The 20,930-nt window shown below is 39.7% G+C and overlaps 1 protein-coding gene and 1 long non-coding RNA gene across 7 annotated transcripts in view; both read left to right on the top strand.

The window, feature by feature from the left end:
• The window catches only part of pcsk5b (proprotein convertase subtilisin/kexin type 5b), a 238,500-nt gene that overhangs the window by 49,831 nt on the left and 167,739 nt on the right, over positions 1–20,930 (top strand).
• LOC147842798 (uncharacterized) lies at positions 5,281–19,724 on the top strand. Its single transcript, XR_015498311.1, has 3 exons — positions 5,281–5,726; positions 17,069–17,862; positions 18,068–19,724. It is a non-coding gene; the product is annotated as an uncharacterized LOC147842798 (long non-coding RNA).

Raw genomic sequence — 20,930 nt, 5'->3', positions numbered from 1 at the left:
GGCAGTCGGAGAGCCATCAATCGCTCGACACCTCAGCCCCATTCAGGGCGGGCTACTCGCCCCCCCGAAACTGGTCCTGCCAAACAAAATGGACCGCTTTTCTGTCTCTGTTCACCAGGCCGCCTATAGGTCCTCAGCCGTAACTGTGAGGGCTCTTAATGTCTCCTCGCTCCTCTCCGTTTACCAGGCGGAGCTGTTGGATGATTTGGGACAGCAACTGGACAAGAGAACCCCTTCCCCATCACTGTGGAAGGAGATTCTCACAGTTAACAACCTCGTCCTCCGTAACCCACGTCAGGCCGTCCAAGCCTGCGGGCGTTCCATGGCACTTTCGGTGGTAGGAGAGCACGCGCTCTGGTTGAATCTGTCAGGCCTCCCTGACAGTGAAAAGAGGCGGATTGCGGGCACTCCAGTAGAGCCCGGACAAGCTCTCTTTGGCCCCGCTGTTGCATTAATGCAACAACGCTGCGACGACAAAAAGGAGGAGGATGAAGCCTTCAAATTATGTCTTCCAAGGAAAGCAGCTCCACGCCAGGTGCCCCCAGCGCGCGCCCCTATTTCCCCTGCCACAGGGCGGAATTTATTAGGGCAAGGATAAACCTCGCACCAGACCCCCTCCGCGACAGGGCAACCATCCTTCTGCAAAACCTTGGGGAGGAACAACGCCCGCTGCCGCGGGAAAACCCCCTGCCCCAACCCCCTCGGATCCGAAACGCAAACGGCCGGCCTGATGTTCAGCCAATGGGGGCGCCGAGTCTGTGTTCACGGGCCACAAGCCCTACAGACTTTTTTCCTGCCCCAGAGCTTCTGTCCAAAAGACGGAGAATAGCGCAAAAGGAGGTCGTCCACCCCTTGTGTTCAGTGGATGTTGTGTGTTCTTGCCCCAGGTTCAAGGGGTCTGTTGTGAGGAAAAGTGTTCAAGCAGTGTCACCACACCGTTCAAACTTTGTTCCCCTCACTCAAATAAAGGCTTCGGCCCATGTGTTCCCAAACACAAAACACACAATATACACCTCAAAACAAACGAATCAAATGAATTCGTTCCCAAAAGAACACATTTCTGTGAACCCCTGCATGTCACCCCTAGTTTGTCCACTAGAGGGTGCCATTGCACCAGAAATGAACAAACCGGACGAATTTGCAGTAAGCAGTTCTCCGGTGTGTGTAGGGTCACTTGCGAATCAGGTAATAGCTTGGCAGTCTGTGTCAGCACCCGAATGGGTAATTCACACAATAACCAGGGGATACAGGCTTCAGTTTGCCAAAAGACCCCCGCATTTCAACAGAGTTTTCTCTTCTCAAACAGAAGAGAGCTCTGCTCACATTCTGAAAGACGAAATCTCCTCTCTCCTGCAGAATGGGGCGGTTCGAGTGGTACCCCTGCACCTGATCGGGCAGGGGTTTTACTTTCGTTATTTCCTAGTTCCAAAGAAAGACGGCTCTCTTAGTCCTATTTTGGATCTCAGAGTGTTGAACAAACATTTGAGGTAATACAGCTTCAGAATGTTAACACACGGTTCTCTATTACGCTCAGTAAATCATAACGGTTGCTTCACATCAATCGATCTGAAAGATGCTTTCTTCCACATAAGCATCTATCCTCCGCACATGAAATTTCTTCGTTTCGTTTATCAGGGCATTTGCTACGAGTTCAGTTCTTCCGTTCGGGCTCTCACTAAGCCTGAGGACGTTCTGTCTGTGTGCGGAGGCAGGGCTTATGCCGCTGAGAACAGCTGGTCTCAAGATCCTGACATACATAGACGATTAGCTGATCATAGACGATTCGCGAGAGAAAGTAATTCAAAATACTTTCCGTGTGCTCACTCAGATCAAAGCCCTCGGTTTCCGGGTGAATGTGAGCAAAAGCAGTTTCACTCCATCCCAAAATGTGACTTTTCTGGGACTGGAGCTGAATTCAATTACGATACGCGCGCGCCTGTCGCAAGAGTGCATTCTCTCTCTTCTGAATTGTCTCTCAGAATTCAGGGAAGGAGCAAGGGTACAGTATCGTACATGTTTCAGACTACAAAGTCTCATGGCCTCGGCTATTCATGTCCTGCCACTAAGCCTTTTGAGAATGAGTTCATGAAGTGGGTTTTATCTCTTCATCTCAGCTCGTTATGCGATCTCTCCCTTTATGTCAGTATCGCGCTCTTGCACAACAGCGCTGCGCCACTGGAGGAACGCAGAGTTTTACGCTCATGGGAGCCCCCTCGGGGCTGTCATGATGTGCAAAGTGGTAACGACAGATGCCTCGCTTACAGGGTGGGGCGCCACACAGGAGGGCAGGATAGTGAAAGGTCTCACACACTTCACTCAGCCCACATAAATTATTTGGAGCTTCTCACTGTGTGGAAAGCTCTAAAACATTTTCTGCCCCACCTGCAGGGGCATCATGTGCTAGTGCGGTGCGACAACACTACAGCTGTAGCACATATCCACCGCCAAGGGTGGATGCGATCCTCCAAGCTCCACGCCTTAGCTCACAAGCTTTTAGTATGGAGCAGGCAACATTTTCTGTCGTTACGGGCGGCGCATGTCCCAGGCGTTCTGAACAGGGGTGCAGACTTTTTGTCAAGGGGGAACCCACTCTATGGGGAGTGGCGTCTCCATCCTCAAATAGTGGGCCTGCTTTGGGAGAGATTCGGCCAGGCAGACGTCGATCTCTTCGCCTCGCGCGAAAACGCCCATTGTCCTATGTTCTTCTCGCTACAGGACGAGGATGCCCCCCTCGACGTGGACGCACTGGCTCAGCCATGGCCCAATGTGCTGCTCTATGCGTTCCCTCCTCTTTGCCTAATAACCCCAATCCTAGTCAGGGTGAAGGAACAAGGCTTGAGACTGATCCTGATAGCACCGAGGTGGCCCAGGGCTCCATGGCTGGCAGAGATAAGCTGGATGCTTTGACTCACCCTCCTTTTGAGACCCTAGAGGCTATTTCTCTGAAGCATCTGTCTTTCAAGACAGCTCTGCTGCTGGCCTTGACTTCAGCTAAACGTGTCAGTGATCTACATGCACTCTCTGTTCACCCCCCGTGCATTAAATTCTCCCTCAGTGGAGAAAAGGTTTCTCTCAGGCCTAACCCGGCCTTTATGCCAAAATGCTTCCCTAATTTTTCTTGTGAGGGGGTAGAGCTTTCCGCTTTCCACCCTCCTCCATTCTCCTCCACTGAGGATCAGAGGCTTAATGCTTTATGTCCTGTTCAAGCTCTGCGGGCCTATATCAACAGGACCAGCTCTTTTAGAAGAAGTGACCAACTCTTCATTTCTTGGGCCCCCCCAAACAGGGGGAATTCCATTTTTAAACAACGCCTCTCTCATTGGCTTGTGAAAGCCATCTCTCTGGCATTTGAATCTAAGGGAGTGCGGCCTCCAGGGGGCCTCAGAGCACATTCCACTAGAAACATGGCTGCTTCTTGGGCTCTATTTAGAGGGGTTTTCTTGCAGGACATTTGTGCCGATGCAAGCTGGGCCTCTCCACATACATTTGTCAGATACTACCGTCTTGATGTTACTCAGACTCCGGTAGCTCATTCTGTCTTAGGTGTGGGCTCTTCTTAGCCCTGTGCAGTATGCCTTTTACAACTTTTTGAGCCCAGTTGGTCTAACTTGGCTAAATTTTGTCCCTAAGTGTTATCATACCCTCACCTGACACAAATTATATACATTTTATATGTACAAATACATATATTGTATACATATATATTATATATGCTCCAGCATATTGTGTTTTCAGGTGTCCTCAAACGCATGTTACCACATGCTTTGTGACGTGTCATGCACCGCCTTTCAGGAGACCGTCCGCTGGCTTGCTAGGCCTTGCTGTGAGTGTATTGGGCAACCGGGGCGCTGTCCATATCTCCCATAGGTGGATCTCGAACATGAGATGATTAAAGGGAACAATAGGTTACTGTTCGTAACCCCTGTTTTTTTTAAACACTGAGTGGAGAGATCCACCAAGTTTGCCCCGCTTGCTGCACGAGAAGCGAATATGCTCACTGGAGAATAGCAGCGCGTGCAGAATGATTTATGCGCACAGGTAAAGGGGCGGTTCTTTACCTGCCATTGGGCACGCGCTTCTGTCTGTTAAGCCAGACTTAGTGCAATTGGATGCTTCTGCTGAGGTCAGGCACGGATGCCTTCCCATAGGTGGATCTCTCCACTCGATGTTTCAGAGAACCGGGGTTACAAACAGTTACTTATTGTTCTCTGTGGAGATCTCGACCACGGGAGGAGACGTTCTGCCCCGGGGTCTGGCAAGCACCTTACTAGGCTGCACTCAGGCGCCGTAGTAGGCGGGTGTCGGTGTAAACGACGCCTGGCTGAGCCGCGCCCTGGGTGCGCTGGGCCTGGAAAGAGAAGGACGCGGGGTTGAGGTAGAGGGAAAGATGTGGTTGTAATTTCCACGTACCTTAGATGATGAGGCGGCTTTAGCGTTAGCCACAACAAGCAACGCCCGTTGTTCCTGCAGCTGCATCCGCCTCACCAAAATTGCACGGATCTGGGACTCCACTTCTTCCAGCTCTAGCTCCAACACCTCCATCGATGCTTCTCCTGCACACAAGGACAGAGACACAAGCAACATTTTACGGAGTAAAGAGCAAGGCCAGTAAGTCAAAAGTGTATGGTAAACGAGGTCGGTAGCTTTAGCTGACCAGCGGCGCTAGCAGGCTAAAGCTACAAACAACAGGTGGTTGCTCGAGGGACAGACCGTTTTAAAGCAGTTTTGTTTGTATAAATGTACTACGGGTTTTTTCACCCCAAGTAGGAGAGACAAAGACTTAGCGAATGAGGAAGAATTTTATGATTAAGATCTAAATTGCGAGTAAATAGCGAGTCCAAACTTCAAGCACACGCAGTAGGCGACCGAACGGAGACAGTGACGTCAGTAATAGCGTTAATAGCATAAAAGTTACAACACGAAGTTCGCCCAACTGTAAAATTACATATTTCATGCTTTGTTTATTCTCCACAAATAAACATGTAGCAAATTATAATAATAATGTAAATTAACTTGCACGCATATCCACATTAATAATCTGACAAATTATAATGTAGATTAAAGTGCTCGCATACCTACACCATTATTACTGTAGTAAATTAGCTCAAGGTTATTCTTTCCACACCTTTCCCGCCGTTATAATGTTGTAAGTTATGATTTAGATTTCAATGCTCGCGTACCTTCTGGAACATTATATAGCAGGCTTGCTTAGCGGGAGGAAGATTTATTTGAACGGGGCTTTAAATGAATCGACTCTTTTGATCCGAACAAACGAATCGTTCAGCGATGCTATCAACATAAAATTTGAGCAGGGTAGCAAGATCAAAGTTCAAGACATTAAATTCGTTAATATACACTGGCACCTTTCTTTATACAAAATTAAACGTTATTGTCTAATCTAACAGAAACTAACACCTAACACAAACACATTCATACAAGCATAGGGAAGAGTAACGTGAGGTAAGAGGGTGAGAAGGTGTAATGATGGGAAAGCCTCGGAGTTTGTAAGAACAAACCAAGCAAACCAAACGTTATCAAATTAAATATAACCCTTCTATATTCTCTTTAGGGTTGAACTTAGCTCACACCAGTTTAGATGTTGGGAGAATGGTGATACTTGTGGTCTGTTTGTGATGTCCGAGCTCCCGTTGTTGAGCACGTGGTTGGCTGGCTACAATACAAGAGAAAGGAAAACTTTGCAAAACATATGATTAAACATAAAAAGAGTAAAGTTTACATGAAAACATAAGTGTTAAACAAGCAGTTTAAAGAGTCCTTTGTAAGTCGTTCCTGTGTTTAATGCCGCATGGCACATTCCTTTGGGTCGTAAATAACTTGGAATCAGGTTTCGAGTTTTCTCTGGCGAAGTTGGCTCGGTTGTGGAATAAAATTTAAAATATTTATGTGTCTGGTCTGCCATATTCGTTACACAACTTTAAAATGATTTTGAGGCGAAGCAGGTGGGGAAGGGCTGTCATCGCAGCTAGCGTTTATGGTTTATATGCTGTATGATGTCCTCCACCATTCAGAGGAATGTGTGGGTACGAGAGAGATCTCAGGTCTAGTGGGAGCAAATAATGGCGACTGACCACCTTCCTCCACGTTTCCTCTGTTGTTGTTGCTGTTTCTTCCCACGTCTGAATATCCACACACGCTCTCCCTTCTACACCATTAAACAGCGGAGAAGCACTACATTGTCACAAGTTTAAGCAAAAAATCGGAATTGGGTCACATTTAACTGGTAGTGTAATCGGGACCTTAACTTTAACGGTACACAAGCAAGAAGTGCTAAAAGTTAACTAATTTTGTATGTCTGTTTACCTTTTGGAGCCCCAATCATCGCGCAGTTATTCTCATCAGTCACGGAGAACGACGTTTGTGGTGGGCTCGTTGTTGGAAGCCCTGAGTCAGGAAAATACTGAGAGGATGAAGATAATGACTGCGCCGGCGTGATATTTTTGCAGTTAAACACGGAGCAAATTTCTGCTCGTAAATTAATTCTGTGTACTGTCAGGTGTTTTATCATATTTGACGTGTTGCTAGTCTTGGTTGCGATAACTTTTTTTACAGATATTGCATCGCACGTTGTTACCGTCAATCTTTGCATAATGTAGCCATACTTTTGATCGCTTAAACATCGTTTGTGTTAAATGTATGCTATGCTTTAAAGTGTAGTAACTTGGTGTACGCATTACAGCCTTACATTTGATAAGCTCTGAGCAAGTGTGCGTAACCCCATAAACTATTGATTTTCAAGACAGCCTAGCTGCAGCCAATCACCAGCATTTGATCAGGGCACGTTAAGGATGCCACAGGTTTTCTAGCTCACTGACGTTGACAAGATTATACACTTGGGTATCAAAATTTGGTACCAAATGAAAATGAATTTTCAGATACTCTATAGTATCGAGTCGACTCTGTCTGTGCTTAAAAAGTATTGAGCTCGATACCCAGCCCTAGTGTTCAGTGCTGCTGGACGCACCATGAGTGCAAGACTGCGCTAAAGCCAGTGGATTTAATAATGTTCCTCCACAAACACACGTACCCTAATCTTGGTGAGTAAAGGGTTTTTAAAATTTAAATAAATATTAATTAATTAAACCATATAATCATAATGTAGACAGAGTATACAGGCTAATGTTGGCATTATTCTTTTAATATTCAATTTCATCGCCGCCTTAATGCCAGATTGTGAAGAGAAGTGCAGAAACAAATCTTGCAGAGCCTTTATCTTAATTTCGTTATTGCCAAAATACCCGTCATCATTTAGAGTTTATTTTAATTTGATTTGTTAAGCAATATTTCTTTTCATTGGTGTGTTGGCCAATTTAAAGGCTAAGTGTATGTACCCAGGCCTATTTAGAGTGCTGAGATGTTACGATGTTACAGAGGACTTATTTTATTTCTTTGTTCAAACTTCCAAGTGGCCTATAGTCTACGTTTGTTATGAATAAATGGTGTTAAAACATATAAATGACTCATTCTTGAAAAAATTTATAAGAGCTGTGTGCATGAGCACATTTGAATAATGTCGGGCTGTAAACGGGTTCAGGCTTTATAAAGCTGTCAATCAAAATGTACCTGTCGTACTCGGAACCTATCGTGCCTAATTTTTATGGCCCGATTACAGCTCTCTGCATTCCCGCTGCTGTACCGCGGGAGCTGGCCAGATTTCTTATGGTGTGGGAGTAAATTAATAAATAAATTGCGGGAGAGATGACCGGGAGCCTAAGGTCGCATAGAAGGTATTCAGTTTCTGAATGGTTTAGGCTCAAGTCAACAGTTTGGTGACTCTGTCTGAGCCTTACGTCATAATTTTTTTATTACGCCAGTAACACTGGATACAGGGGTAAAATATGGAGGCGGTTTGACGGTATGAAAATGTGGATACCGCCCAAGCCTAATATATATATATATATATAGCTGCCACACCACCTATCCAGCCATGACATGCGGAGCCAGCTCTGATCATGTTATCTTCTGAACGCAAATGCCCAACAAGCCAGCCAGGTATCTCAGAGGTCTTTTCAAAAATGGCCAAATACAAAAGAGAAAGTGATAAATAGAAGACATTGATGAGAAATGGAGCAACATATTTGGTAGTTGAGAATGCGCCGCTACACAGTGTAGAGAAACCTGCTTTCCATGAAATGCTTTTGGCGGAAAAATAAAGCGAAATATTCTCTCTCGGCCACGGTTGCAAAATTTGTCTGCATTTGCGCCACAAGCACACCGTCTGAACGTGTATCCAGTGCTGCTGAAAACATTATAACCCTGATAAATGTAACCCAAGCTATTAACAGACACAAGAAGATATGGAAAAATACATAAATGAAAGCAAGAGAGTAAAAGTAATCCCTGACAAAAATTAGTGATGGCCCCTTTAAGAGAAACTTTGTTTGGAGTAAAATTAAGCGCGCTCACGAAAAACGGCAGTGCGCGTCTGGATTGGAACAGAGAGCGATTTAACTGAGAGAGTGAGAGTTAAGTTAGAATCCTTAAAGAAGATTTAGTCGATAAAATCCAACTAATACAGTTGAAAAACTGCATTTGAGTGACGCAGAGCAGTCATCGCCAGAGTGAAGCTGGGACGAGGCAGAGGCTCAAGGAGAAGAGCTGGTGTGATCTCACGGACTGCCGCAGATTTGCTTTTCATTTAGATCTTTGTTGCATTATCGCTTTGGCTGGGTTCTTTTTCCTTTCTTCTATCCTTTTCCTGAGTAAATGTGAGAGTGCTGATCTATGAAGATACCTATCTAAATGAAGTTTAACTTAGTTCAGTTTAACGTGCAAATGGCGAGCCGCCCACAGATCTGTGAGTGTTAAATAGGATGTGAGAGCAGCGAACTGGTAGGAAAGTTCCTATATTTTTTCCCATTGGACAAACAAATGCACACTTTTCCCTGTTTTTTTCCCTTTTTTTGGATTTTTTGTCGTAAAGGACTCTTCTTTTTTTCCGAGCTTGAACTGACTCTCAGTGAACAACGGTTCACTGAATTGAACTTGAACTTGCATGGACTGAGTGAACTGAGTCGATTCACCCATTCGAACTGAATTCGAACAAGGTTCATTTAAACCGAGTTATTAACAAACCTGAGTGAACTGAATCATCTGAAGTAGAACTAAGATCTATTTGAACTGAGTCATTAACAAACCTGAGTGAACTGAATCAACTGAAGTTGAATTAAGATCTATTTGAATTGAGTCAATGACAGAGTTAAGTGAGATTTGAAGTGTTTTAACTGAACAGAACTTTAAATTGTATTCTTTTTTACTGAATTCAGTTTATTGTTTTGCATTTATTGAATTGTTTTACTTATTTGATCATTTATTTTGAAAGTTTTCCTGTTCATTATTTTATTTGGGGAAAAAGGAGTGTATTATCTGAGTTGAGTTTGATCTTTCCACTGTTCAACCTGAAAGAAAACAAGTGTTAGTAGGAGTTTTATTGATATATATATATAGTACACAAGCTATACATTAATAATAAATTACATGCAATTCATCTGCTTAATGTGAACATTTTTATTATTATTCTGCCCTTTTTAAAATACAACTTTGGGTTAAACACACAAAAGAGTGCTTGTGTTGATTATTCACTTACCTGATGTCATCCTCTCTCCAGTAGTCATTCCTTGCTTGTGGTCATCGGCCCACATTGAGCTTTATAATAGTGTGACACGCTAAAACATGTTACGCGCATGTCTTAGCTTAAGGTCTTAGCTTTAACCGGATAGTCAATATTTATTTATTTATATATATATATATATATATTAGGGATGTAACGGTATCAGAATTTCACGGTACGGTAATACCTCGGTATGAATGTCACGGTACGGTATTTATTGAATCATTTACAGGAAAAAACAAAACTTATGAAAATACTCCAAAAAAGTGCCAAAAGTGTCAATGACATACAAATTAGTCATCTATCTGTAAGCTTTGAAACAGGAACTTCAATTTTAATAACAAAAAAATATTAAACCATGTAAAAAAATAAAGTTTCAATTTAGTAGTGTTGAAAACTCATCACATTCAACATTTAATCACTCACTCACTTAGAGATGGGTTTAAAGGAAAATTATCATATAAATATAATCTGGTAAAAGCTGGTATCTCTGGGTATTTACAATGTCCCCTGCAACAGAAAAAAAACCTCTCATTTGGGACTGAGGTTTCTGGGACAAGAGAGATATGACTTGGCCCAGGTTGACAGCAGTGGGTAACGTTGTGCATTGTCTTTCCCCCACTTAAGAAGACAAACCATGAGTGAGATAGAGATCTCATGTCTGCATCAATCTGAACAGTGTGCTGTGTTTCTGCAGTCCCCATGACTGATTATTATCGTATTGGGGGACGTATTCCCCAACTTGCAGGCACGTGCACACACAGGGCTCAACCTGTGCAGTGCACATGCCCTTTTTAGTCTTGGATAGAAAGCTCCCTTCCAAAATGATCAAAAGTGCCCCCGCGACACGATATACCCTCCGTCCCCGCTTTACAGTACGCGCGATACCATCAACACAGCTGATAAGAACTCGCGCGACAACACCACTATTCAGTACGCGCGCGGCGACAACACCCGCTTTAGGGTTTTCCAGCTTTTTTTGATCCCCGCTTCTAGCAGCACACTCCATTTCCGCATTACTGGATCTGTAGCGACAACAGACCGCAAGGGATTATGGCCAAGCATGGGCTGATGGGAATTGTAGTTTCCGGTACCTCCCGTTCGCTTTATTCGCCTGAGCAAATTTTCTCAGAAGACCTATAGTTTTACCGTGTCATGCGACTACGGTAATATCGAAAAAAATTAATATTGCGGTATGACGGTATTTACAATACCGTTACATCCCTAATATATATATATATATATATATATATATATATATATATATATATATATATATATATATATATATATATATATATTTTTTTTTTTTTTTTTTCTGACAATAAATTTAAAAAATGAATAGAAAAGAAAGAGTTATAAGCTCTTTTTTTTCAACATCTGACTTATATTGTTGCTAATAGGCTTAAATTTTTTTGTTCTTCTTATTATTAGTTACTATTTATATTTTTACTGATTAGTAAAGTGTAGTTTTAGGCTATTTGTAGTTTTTAAAATGTAACGTTTAATTATTATTATACTGTTTCAAGCAGTTAAAGTTTTTAATATTTAACTACATTATTATAGGCTGCATTGTGCTGTTTTATTATTGAAAGGTAAACAAACAAGTACATTTTTATGGATATTTTAGCATAAGTATTTGGTCTTTGTTATTTCTTAATTTTTACTTAAAATATAAATTAACTTATGTAGGCTACTTGGGTACATGCAGAGGCATAATTTGTTGGTGGTATGGGAGAAACATTTTGCCAGCGAATATTGTCCCCATCATTTAAATAAATAAATAAATAAATAAATTAAGCACCTTGTGGAAAGGATGCAATGAAGGAAAATCATGCTCTTAATCCTACTTAATCTTCTGATTCGTACATGGAATAAACCTATTGCGCCAACAAGAACAAGCTCTAAAATGTAAAGTCTAAAGCGAGAGGAGTTTTTAATCTGTTACTAATATTAGTTGTTAATGATCATAAACACGAACTGAGTTATAATAAAGGCCGTCACAGTGTTGTGTCTGCGATCTTTTCTTGTTGAAGAACAGATAATCTATATCGCTTTCTCCCCATCCAGGTTTTCATAGTTTCCGCTTTTGTTTCTTCTCAAACAATAAAGTATAGCTTTAGGCCCCGCGGCTTAATGTCATAACTCAGGAGGCATTTTAATCCCATTGCACTTGACCTGGTGACTGATTTTTGGTCGCTCTTGTTCCTTTCATTTAAGCAAGTATTAGGTTACTTTGCATTATTGCCTAAGTTACTGACTTAAGGCAGTATACTTTTTTTTATAGTAATAATAATATGCACAGTTTTACTATTACTGATTTTATGAAATTTAGGCAACTATACTGTTTAAATTAACGCTGACAGATCATGGCTTCAGTACCAAACAAGCTGTTTAAATTCGTTTATTTTCGATATTGATATTAGGAATTCATCCGATATCAGTCCAAAAAACTATATCGGACTGCGTTAAAAATCTACGATATAAGCAATCCGATTTGCTCTAAACTCCGTTACAGTTATTCTATCCAGCAGCGTCCACACAAGCACACGCTGACGCAAGCAACAATGGCACATCTCTAACGTTACTGGTTTAATTACTTCACGTCAAGCGATCTTTACATTGTTTTGTATACACTCCTAAGCAACACAAGGCACCGAATGGTGACGTAGCACACATCGTGTGAGCCTCAATTCGGTCATGGCATGTCGCGGTGCATCCAGTTTGTTACCTAATTCAACATCAGAGCATCCCACACATAAGACTTTACCTCAACGGCCCGGTTCTGTGTGTTCGTGAGAATAGTTTTCGTCACAGACTGCTGCTGCAAACCCACAAAGATGCGCTAGACACTTGCCCTGACTTTAGCTTTGAGAAGAGCACACGGATATGCGTAAAAAAGCCTTTTACTAAATAGACTGATCCAGCTCATTATTTAGGGTGACAATACTTCCTCTTTTTCCGGACATGTCCTCTTTTTGGGACCTAAAAATTGCATTCAGCAAGGATTTCTAAATCGCATAACATGTCCCGGATTCTGCTTTCTTTAGCTGGGTTTTTACATTATTTTGTATGCAAACTTTGGCCGGTGCATCTCAATCTCTCAGCAGCACCAGGACTAGAGAGGGAGTAGATTTGACTTGTCAGTGGTGCACATAGATAGTAGGAGTGAAATAGTGGATTTCTTATTTTTAAGTTCATTTTTTTACTTTAACACTCTGAAAAGAAACAGTGTCATGTAAAATGCAAAACATTTTTGTTGTTTTAATTGTCTGTTAAATAATAACAAGAAATCATTCTGTTGCTGAGGGCCATTACAGTTTAAAAGAAAGAATGGTATTACTTTTGGGGCAGAAGGTAAATTTAATTAGAGGCATTCCCATATTTAACTCTTCTTTATAAAGCCCAGAAAGAAAAAGTGCTCTGATAAACAGTGTCAGCTTTGCACATGAGTTTTCAGTTCTGTCTTTATTTACATTAATTACTTTTCCCATGTGGGATGTAGGGTGTAATCTGTGCAATATATTATGCAAATATAATGAATTTTGATAAATAAAATTATTCTTAAAAGTCACATTATTTCATGTGCTGTGGAGAAAAGGTATGTTTCAATCCAGCCTCTGCAAGTATATTTATGTTAAAGATAATATGTGCAATATATATTATTATAAAATTAATATAGTTTGGGAACATTGATACAGCCATAATCTTCTTTTGAAACAAACAAAGATTAAATAGATCTAATCACATAAATGTATCATACATGTATGTACATTTTTATTAACCTAACAATAACTATTTCCTCTGGCCAGTGTGAAAGATATTTTTCAGTTCAACTGGATCAAAAATTCATTAAGAAGCTGTGAGTGAAATTGAAACTCTGGACACTGATTCTTTAGCAGTTGTTCAAAAAAGGATAAATTGTTAAAAAGGATAATCTGTAAAATACTTTAATTTTTAAATTTGTTTATTCAAATAAAAACAACTAATTGGATATTTATATCACCTTGTCCCTTTTGAGAAATAGTTACTCTTTTCTCATAAGTACATTTTTAATGAGTTAATTTTTACATTTGCTTGAGTAGATTTATAGACAAGTAACTTTTACATTTTTTGGAAGTAACAGCACTTTTACTTGAGTAAAAGATTTTATTACTCTTTCCACCTCTGTGGAAAAACAAAAATATCATGTTACAGGGTAAACAAAATTGAGCACTGACGTTTGTGTGCTGTTAATATAGTCTGCAAACCCCTTTTGCAATAAAAGGAGCTGCTGCATGAGTATTTTTTATAACATATGGCATGCTGATTGCAGATTAAATAACATTCATATTATTTATTATTTAATATTAATATTATTTTGCTCTACACACCTGTATTGCCACAATTGTTAAATATCGTCAGTTGTTCCACACAACCTGAAAGCAAAAACAATATTTAATAATTGTATTACATTCACACATTATAGCCTATGTTACACTGACACAATTAGCAGCAATGGTTTAAAGTCTGATCCTTCATCTGATTTTACTTAGATTTATGGAATGTATTTTTTTATTACTTTGACAGTGTTAGCTGCTTAGGAGTTTAAAGGTGCATAAGGTGATTGTCTTCAGATTTTATGTATTTTTTATTTTTGTGCTGGGTAAAGTCTCTTCACATTTCACTATTAATGATTAAAGTAAATCATTAAATTTATTTATATGTACTGGGTAAGGCATAAGACTAAAAAATGTTCATCCAATTAAATATCGTCAGGCCGATAATTCCCATAATTCTGATAAGTAGTCCAAACTGTCAATCAGCAAATGTAGATTTGAACACCTGCGCATCCGTTTGCGCAGATCCGCCGATGCTCGTTCAAGCAGGCCGTGGTCTTGTGGACACAAGTGACATTGCTTAAAACAAATGCTCAATCTAAACTTTTTAAAATCCTGAATCAGTATTGGAGTTACATTTTGCGCTCCCTATATTGTTTACCATGCTACTTTGAATATTCGGACTGAAATAGCATGTAAGTATGGCTTAGTCATACGTGTGATTCCTGCAGCCTGCCAGCCAATCACTACACATACAGTAGTCGCTTTAGGACAAAGCGTGTGAGAGAGTGAGACTGATGAGAGAATGTAGACAAGTCTTGCTTGCTAACTACATACCTAAAAACATACTAGAAAAAATACAGTTTTTCGTTCAGAACTGTAGGATTATAAAGCACTCTAAAGTTTTTTTATCTGGTGAATGACTTGATGTAGTGGATCTCTGTTACTTCTTTACATTCTTTAATGTACGTTTTTGCAATTTTTTATGAGGCGTGGCTTTGGACAAGAGGGCAGAGATTGTATTTGAAAGATATTATGCCAACCAGGGCTTAAAAAAAATAAAAAATCCAATTAGTTCACTCTGAGCAGATATTTTTTTTGTTTCTGTTCTTGCGTTCCTTACTAAACAAATTATTCCGAAAACGGTTTTCTAGAAAAAAAAAATATATATATATTTTATAACAATGTATTGCTGCTCTAGAGTGCCCTGATTTCTTAATGGATTATATTATTATTCTTAAGATTATATGCGAGGGGTAAAATAAAATTACTTTTTGATTAGTATTGTTAAAGAAATATTTACAATATGAACTTGCTTTGGGTTATATGTATACCAGCTTTTAAATCTCTCAAATTAGGCTAACATAATCTCCCTCTGAAATATTAATTAAATTATGTGCTGTAGGCTATTGACCAACACCCCCTGTATACAGTATACACACTGCAGGTCTACAGTTATGATGTATTATGAATTACTTGTTTTTAATGACAGTGATACATGCTATTTTTAGTTTTTATTGTAAAATATACATTAAATACAATACAAAGTAAAATAATATTTATTAATGGCCTATTGGCAGCATATAGTTGTTAAGCTGAAATAGTCTAAGCATGTTTTTTTTTTTTAAACAAGATACAAACACATTTTTATTTAAATTTTTTTTCCTTATATTTTTAGCAAATGAAAAATGCAACTATTTGTGTTTAGGTTTTAATTTTATTCTAAATTTAATAGCTGTTTAGGCAACACTACTTCTACATAACATTGGCTCTGATTGCGCTTTTACAGATATCCTACAGATCAGTGGCACCTGCAGCTGTGCGGCTGTACGCACTGTGCGTACATACCACGAGAGGGCGGGAATTAATGCAGCTTTTTTATTTCTTTATTTATAAAATCATTTAAATAGATTATTAAACGGTATACACTACAGCTGCTTTCACTGGCCCACCACATTCTTACAAACATATTTGGCTTATTATTTATTTTATTTATTTTACTTGTATCATTGACTTAAATATAATTAACCATCTATGATATTATTACTAACCCATCGTCTAAAATCTTAAAATAATAAAATAGCCTATTATTTTATTCGTGGCTTGAGCTTGATTAATTTGATTGACATCCTAGGCAATGAGACCTTTACTTCCACTGACTGAATGTGAGTTTGCATACAACGCAGTAAACAGGCAAAAAATCAGACACAAGGGTCAAAAAATTACGTTACGTGTTTAAGATGTTAAATAATTAAAAGGATGATACGCGTTACTTGTTTAAGATGTTAAATAATTAAAGGGATGATACGTAACAATCAGTGAGTCTATTGATGCTGGGTGATTGAGGAGAAGACACAACCGCTTGATAAGTGAAACAAAAAGTAACTATTTATTAATGGATAATGTCAAACAATGAATATGAGATGGAAGATAAATGTAATTTTAAATAATCAAAATAAATAAAGAAAACAGGAGTGTTGCCAAAACAAAGAAATAAATATAACAAAACGACCCAACTAAACCCCAACCCACTAAACTGACTGATCAAAGAAAAATGCAGAAACAAAACCGTAATCTTCAGCAAGTAGCTTAACTAAACTTCATAACTCCCAAACATAATTACACATGTGGCAACGCCTCCATTAACTAACTAATACAAAATTATACTAAGATGCTCTCAATACTAGAATTCTCGTAAAGTACATACTGTTAGCCATTAGCAAACAAGATCTCAGGTAATCCAATTCTCATAAAGATCGTTCAAATTCTCACTATACATTAACCTGAGCAGCACAAGTTTAACTGATAAATCAATATAAACAAAGAGAAAACTAGAACACAGCACTCGCAAACGAACCAAGCGAAACAAACAAGTTAACAGTCCGGCCGACACAAGTGAGGAGATTGGCAGGCCAAGTACTCCTCCAGAACAGCGCAAGCGCACGGCTTTTATACTGCGCGGACCCAATCCATATTGGCGCGCCGATTGAGTGACGAAGGTGATTGACAGCTCACTCGACCAATGATAGCACACCTGAAACGGATTGGACCCCAACGAGAAAGAGAGAGAGAGAGAGAGAGAGAGAGAGAGAGAGAGAGAGAGAGAGAGAGAGAGAGAGAGAGAGAGAGAGAGAGAGAGAGAAAAGCGCAAAACAGAAAACAAACAACAAAATACCACAAAACATATGTGAAACGTATCAACAACTATAAAGAGTAACTTAGCTTCTCTAAAGGATCAGGAGAACACCGGGCAGTAATGGCTCAGAGATGGAGGACTTGAGTCACATGACTTGACTCGAGTTAGACTTAAGTTGCAAAATTTAGGACTTGAGACTTGCTTGACAAATATCCAAAAAAGACTTGACTTGACTAAGACTTGACTGTCATGACTTGGACTTGAGTGAAATAACTTTAAAAAAACTTGTTTTTGTTAAATACACAACCGTTTGTTATATACTAACCACATCCAGTCAATGTTTATGTTTATATGTCAATGTTTATGAATAGATTACACCAAAAAGGACATGAGTAATCTTGAAAAAACTGTACATCACTTTAAAGCTACAACCCCTTAGCACCCATTGTAGCTAGTTGTTTTTCAATAGATACCTTTGGACTGTGTTAGGCCCATAACAAAGTCCAGTGATTTGTGCGTCCATGGGTGTTTAGAATTAGACAGTGGGTGCAGCAGGCCTTGAGGTCGGGTTCTTGGTTACTTTTGTGCACAAATAGAGCAAGCAGCTACATAGTTCCTGACATCCTTTTGCAGCTTTTGTTGCCAAAATTTTCTCTGGATTAGCTTGTGCGTTTTAGTAGCCCCAGGGTGACCCCATTGGAGGAAAGCATTAGCCTACTGCAACACTTCAGAGCGGAGATGGTTGGGTACAAAGAGACGCTCTAGAGGGCATTTACCTGGTGCTGTTTGTGGCTGTGCTTTTGCTGACAGTCTCTTTAATTCCCCACTGGATTGCACTAACCACTCTGGAGGTAGGTATAATGAGTTCTGGTGTGGCTTTGCTGGCTTGAGAGTGCATCTGACTTTGAATTATTTGAGCCTGGGCGATGAGACAGAGTAAAGTCAAAAAAGTTAAAGAATAGGGCCCAGTGAGCTTGCCTGGAGTGTAACTTCTTAGCCTCTCTAATGTAGGTAAGGTTCTTGTGGTCTGTCTAGATGAGAAATGGATCTTTTGCTCCCTCTAACCAGTGTCTCCACTCCTTTAATGCAACCTTGACTGCCAAAAGCTCGCAATTCCCAATATCGTAATTCCTCTGTGCTGGTGTAAGCCTGTGAGAAAGATAAGCACATGGGTGAAGCTTGTTGTCGGTCTTACTTCTTTGAGAAAGGACTGCTCTTATGCCTATGTCAGAAGCATTCACCTCCACTACAAAAGAAAGCTCTGGATCCGGAAGAGCTAAAATAGGGGCAGATGTGAAGAGAAGCTTTAGTCTGTTGAAGGCCTTACTGGTTGTCTCAGTCCACACAAATGGCTTATTAGTCTTCTTGGTGAGGGTAGAGAGGAGTTCTGCAATGGAACTGAAGCCTCTAACAAATCTCCAATATAAATTGCCAAACCCCAAAAATCATTTTACGTCCTTAACTGAATGTGGTTGTGGCCAATCCAGTACTGCCTTGATCTTGCCAGGATCCATCTGAAGGCTACATTTGGATACTATGAACCCAAGAAATGACATTTTTGGAGATATTCACTGTTCTCCAGCTTAACGAACAGCCTGTTGTACATGATCTTGATAGTTACTTGAAAAAATTAGTATGTCATCCAAGTAAATGAAAAAAAAAAGTGTTTAACATCTCCCTGAGGACATCATTAACGAACGCCTGGAAGACGGCTGGGGCATTTACAAGACCAAAAGGCATTACCTGATATTCATAGTGGCCTGTTGGAATGTTGAAAGCGGTCTTCTACTCGTCTTCTTCCTTGATCTTGACCAGATAGTAGGCATTTCTAAAGTCCAACATCGTGAAGATAGTGGTTCCCTGCAGTATCTCAAAAGCAGTGTTCAACAGGGGTAATGGGTAGTGATTCTTAATGGTGATGTGATTCAAATCTCTATAATCAATACAGGGTCGCAGACTCCCATCTTTCTTAGAAATAAAAAAAGCCTGCTCCTGCAGGTGAAGTTGAATGGCTAATGAATCCACTCTCTGGGGCGTTCAAGTACTTCTCCAAGGCAGTTCTTTCAGGGATCGAGAGTACAATCTTCCTTGAGTTGGGCATGCTCCGGGTACAAGCTCAATAGAACAATCATAAGGACCATGCGGGGGTAACGAAGTAGCCTGAAACTTACTGAAGACTTCACTGAGATCCATATATTCTATGGGAACTCGGGACAGACATGAAGAAACCTCAGGTAGGTCTGGCAAGGGGGCTGGAGACTTGATAGTGAATGGCTTGAGCTTGGGTGTGACTCGTACTTCAGTGGTGGGTATGGTTATAGTGTGAGCTGAAGGAGATCTTGAGAAATCTGGCTGAAGTCCAAGAAATGTTTCCAGTGGCTCAAGAGATTGGCAAAAGGAAAAATCAGAAACACAGCAGTTAGTACCCCAAATCTTTACAACATCTGGACCAGTCTATAAAAGGGTTGTGATGTAATAACCAAGGGAAACCAAGAACTAATGTAAACGCAAGACAAATACTATTTAAATTAAAAATATAACTCATTATTAGAATTTTTGATTAACTTGTAACACAGATTTCATCATGTAAACAACATACCCACAATAAGCCATCAAGATCCTGGCTTGACATATTTATTACAAAAATAAAAACACAAGCATGTTAATGCCATTTGAACTTCAAAACAAGCAATGCCAATAAAGAAAACATTGATTTCCATGTTGAATTCTAAGTGGACTGCAATAAAATTCCAAAATACAAGTATTACAGATATGGAAAATGGAAAACTATAATAATAATAATAATAAAGTATTGAATACAAACATTTGCACTTATTGCAGGGCTGGACTGGGACAAAAAAAATCAGCCATGGCATTTTGGGCCAGAGCGGCCTACTACATAAATCAAAATGCTCCCCATCTGTGCACGCCCTTGAATAGGTTTACCAACTTCCATTCTATAAAAGCACAAAAGCCATATATAGGAAATAACGAGAGTTGACAAATTAAAAACTTAAAAATATTTTATTATTATAATAAAATTATAATCCACACTGGAAAAGTGGGTGCCTGTGTGTTTTGAGGGAGCCTAATAAATAATGAATGAAACAAAAACTGCCTGCTAATGCACACAGTTATATATTATAAAAGCAGTTAAATAATAAAAGCAATGTGTCAGAGACTCTTAAAAAAAATGTTTAACTCAACAATGAAACATCAAATGTAGCTAAAAGATTACATTGTCAATCAAATGAACTTAAACAATTGAAAAATGAAACAAATATTTGTTTGGGCACGAACTACAAAACTAAATGTAAAAAAAGATGCTTAAGTTGCACACTAATTTGGTCATGTATAAATGTCATTATAATAATCATAACCATCATATATAATAATTGTATAAATATCATTGTCACTATAAGCCTACATCATGCTGACAAAACAAAAAAAACAATGTCATGATATCTTATGCGCTTGTCTTCTGACCGAGTGCATCTTAAAATACAAGAATGACACTCTTCATAGAGCTTGAGAAGCAGACATTCTTTATAATTTGTAAAATAAAGACTTGCAGGTTAAGGAAACAGCATAGGAGGAAGTTGCCGCGGGCCGTAGTGCAGATTAAAAGTTAAAAAAAAGTATATTTATATGGACAGAGAGGTAACTAGATAGAATAGACAGGAGTATATTGATATGTGCCCCGCTGCAGAGTGAAGACCCAAGTGCCTGCTCTCTACGTTACACAGAGCCCAACATGGAAGTTTTTGTGATTGGGTCAGCCCAATGTCAATAAAGAAAAGAACTAATGGGCTGCAGATTATGTCACATGGCCGCTATGTCCGGAAAG

Source organism: Danio rerio, chromosome 8 (assembly GCF_052040795.2).
Source record: "Danio rerio strain M-AB ecotype USA chromosome 8, GRCz13ab, whole genome shotgun sequence".
Classification (NCBI taxonomy): domain Eukaryota; kingdom Metazoa; phylum Chordata; class Actinopteri; order Cypriniformes; family Danionidae; genus Danio; species Danio rerio.
This window is presented reverse-complemented; position numbering and strand designations above follow the sequence as displayed.